Source organism: Empidonax traillii, unplaced genomic scaffold, assembly GCF_003031625.1.
Source record: "Empidonax traillii isolate 1590-97213 ecotype Southwest subspecies unplaced genomic scaffold, ASM303162v1 scaffold6730:size5747, whole genome shotgun sequence".
In the NCBI taxonomy this organism is placed as follows: domain Eukaryota; kingdom Metazoa; phylum Chordata; class Aves; order Passeriformes; family Tyrannidae; genus Empidonax; species Empidonax traillii.
The window spans coordinates 1-3322 of NW_020961923.1; the positions used below are offsets into that span (position 1 = coordinate 1).

General features: G+C 46.8%; 1 long non-coding RNA gene across 1 annotated transcript in view; it reads right to left on the reverse strand.

Moving 5' to 3' along the window:
* Positions 1 to 14: 14 nt before the first annotated feature.
* LOC114073506 overlaps positions 15 to 3322 on the reverse strand; it is a 5618-nt gene continuing 2310 nt past the window's right edge. The window contains exon 3 of the long non-coding RNA XR_003574342.1: positions 15 to 106. This is a non-coding gene — a long non-coding RNA (uncharacterized LOC114073506). The remainder of the gene's footprint in view (positions 107 to 3322) is intronic.

Sequence of the window (3322 nt, forward strand, 5' to 3'; positions counted from 1 at the left end):
AGGGCGAGCCCAGGATGTCATCCTCCAGGAAGTCCAGGTCCACGCTGGCCGCCGGCTGGCTCGGCTCGGCGCTCAGGGGGTTCCCGGCGGCCTCCTGCCCGTGGAGCTGCGGCAACGGAAACGGGGCGGGGGGGGAAGGGGGAGGGGTCAGAGAGCGGGCGGGGGGAGTCGGGGGACGCGACCGAGCTCGACGGAGCTCGGTGGACGCCAACTGAGCCGAAGGGAGATCAGGGGAGCTGGACAGGGCTCGGTGGAGCTCAAGGGAGCTCAACCAAACTCAACAGAACTCAACAGAGCTCAACAGAAATCAATGGAGATCAGTGGAACTCAACGGAGCTCAATGGAGGTCAATGGAGATCAATGGAGGTCAATGGAGGTCAATGGAGATCAATGGAGGTCAATGGAGGTCAATGGAGGTCAATGGAGCTCAACAGAAATCAATGGAGCTCAGTGGAACTCAAAGGAGCTCAAGGGAGGTCAAGGGAGCTCAACCAAACTCAACGGAACTCAACAGAAATCAATGGAGCTCAGTGGAACTCAATAGAGGTCAATGGAGCTCAATGGAGCTCAAGGGAAGTCAACCAAACTCAACGGAACTCAACAGAGCTCAACAGAAATCAATGGAGCTCAGTGGAACTCAATGGAGCTCAAGGGAGCTCACCTAAACTCAATGGAACTCAACAGAAATCAACAGAAATCAATGGAGATCAGTGGAGCTCAGTGGAGGTCAATGGAGCTCAATGGAGGTCAATGGAGGTCAATGGAGGTCAATGGAGCTCAATGGAGGTCAATGGAGGTCAATGGAACCCAATGGAGCTCAATGGAGCTGCATAGAACTCAATGGAACCCAACGGAGCTCAAAGGAGGTTAATGGAGATCAATGGAACCCAACGGAGCTCAATGGAACCCAATGGAGGTCAATGAAGATCAATGGAACCCAACGGAGCTCAATGGAACCCAAGAGAACTCAATGGAGGTCAATGGAACCCAACGGAGCTCAATGGAGCTCAATGGAACCCAGTGGAGGTCAATGGGGCTCAATGGAGGTCAATGGAACTCAATGGAACCCAACGGAGTTCAATGGAAATTAACGAGACTTAATTGACCTCACCAGAACTCACTGGAGCTCAATGGATGTCAATGGAAGTCAATGGAGGTCAATGGAACCCAACGGAGTTCAATGGGAATTAACGAGACTTAACTGACCTCAACAGAACTCACTGGAGCTCAATGGAACCCAACGGAGCTCACTGGAACTCAATGGAGCCCAATGGAGGTCAATGGAACTCAATGGAACCCAACGGAGCTCAGTGGGAATTAACGAGACTTAATTGACCTCAAGAGAACTCCCTGGAGCTCAATGGATGTCAATGGAAGTCAATTAAACTCAATGGAACCCAATGGAGGTCAATGGAAGTCAATGGAACTCAATGGAAGTCGCTCATTGAAAGCCACCAAAACTCAACGGAACTCAACCAAAAGTCATCGATGAAAATCCCCCAAACTCCGGGAAGGTCAATAAAAGTCAACGGAAACTCGGCCAAATTTAACCAAACTCAACCAAACTCGACGGAAACTCAACCAAAGTCAACGGAAAATGAGCAGAAAATCAACGAAAGACAAAGGAAACTCAACAGAAACTCAACAGAAACTCAACAGAAACTCAACCAAAGCCAAAGGAAACTCAACAGAAACTCAACGGAAACTCAACCAAAGTCAATGGAAACTCAACAAAACCTGAACCAAACTCAACCAAACTCAACCAAAACTCATCGAAGCAAAACTCCTCTGAAAGTCACTCCACCAAAACTCAACCCAAGTTGATGGAAACCCAAAGAAAACTCCATCAAAAACTGAACTCCACAAAACACCAAGAAAACTCAACCAAAACTCAACCAAAACTGAACCAAAACTGAACCAAAACTCAACCAAAACTCGCCCAAACTCAACCAACTTCAACAAACTCAGCCAGTTCAACCCAAACTCAACCAACTCAACCAAAATTTAACCAAACTCAACCAACCCAAACTCAACCAAACTCAACCAAAATTCAAACTCAACCAAAATTTAACCAAACTCAACCAACCCAAACTCAACCAACTCAACCAACATTCAAACTCAACTAAATTTAACCAAACTCAACCAACCCAAACTCAACCAACCTCAACCAACTCAACCAACATTCAAACTCAACCAAATTTAACCAAACTCAACCAAAATTCAAACTCAACCAAAATTTACCCAAACTCAACCAAAATTCAAACTCAACCAAACTCAACCATCTCAACCAAAATTCAAACTCAACCAAACTCAACCAACTCAACCAAAACTCAACCTCAACCAACTCAACCAAACCCATCCCTAAACTCAACCAAAACTGAACCAAAGTCAACGAAAACTCAACCAAACTGCTCCAAACCCAACCAAGCTCATCCCAATTCCGGATTCTTTGGGAATTCCGGGCCCATCCCGCGGTTCTGCCGCTCCGAAATCTCTCCCTTGGGAAGACCAAGAGGGGTTTTTTTTGGGAAATAAAAGGAAAAATCTCGTGAAAAAAGGAGGGAAAAAAGGGAATAAAAATCCCCCCAACGTGGGGGAAAAATCCCTGGAAAAGAGGATTTTTTGGGATAACCCCTTTGGCTTTTGGCCCAAAAGGAGGAGAAAAATTAAAGTTCAAAAAAAAAAAAAAAAAAAAAGAATAAAATGAAAAATTGGGGGGAAAAATAAAAAAACAACAAAAACCAATGACAACCTGGAAGGAGCGAAAATTCCAGGGAAAAACCCGGAAAAGGGGAGGAAAACTGCAGGGAATGGAGAGGGAGGGTTTCATGCTGGTTGGGCATGCACAGCAGGCCATGCTTGGGAGGGGGGAAATGAGGGAAAAATGGGATTTTCCGGCTCCAATTCCGGGTTTATTCCCGATTTTTGGCCCCCCCTCGCTCCGGGGGGCTCCGGAGGAACGGGATCCTCGGAGTTTTCCCAAGTTTTTGGAAATGTCGGGGGGGGTTTCGGAGCTCCCAGAGCGGAAAATCCACAAAAATGTTGATTTTTTTGGGCTTTAAATTTGGGGGTTTTTTGGGGATTTTTTTGTCCCGGGAAATCCTTGGGAAAAAAAAAAACTTGGGATAATGAGGGGAAGGAGAGTGGGAATACCTACCCCAGCACCTTCAAAAAAGGCACTGGCAGCATCTCCTGAGTTGTCCAGGAGATCCTCACTGTCAATCTGGAAGGAGAAACACGGACGGCGTTTACCGAGATTTACCGGCCAAAATGGGGGGAAAACGGGAAAAAAAATGGGGGGAAACGGGGAAAAAAATGGGGG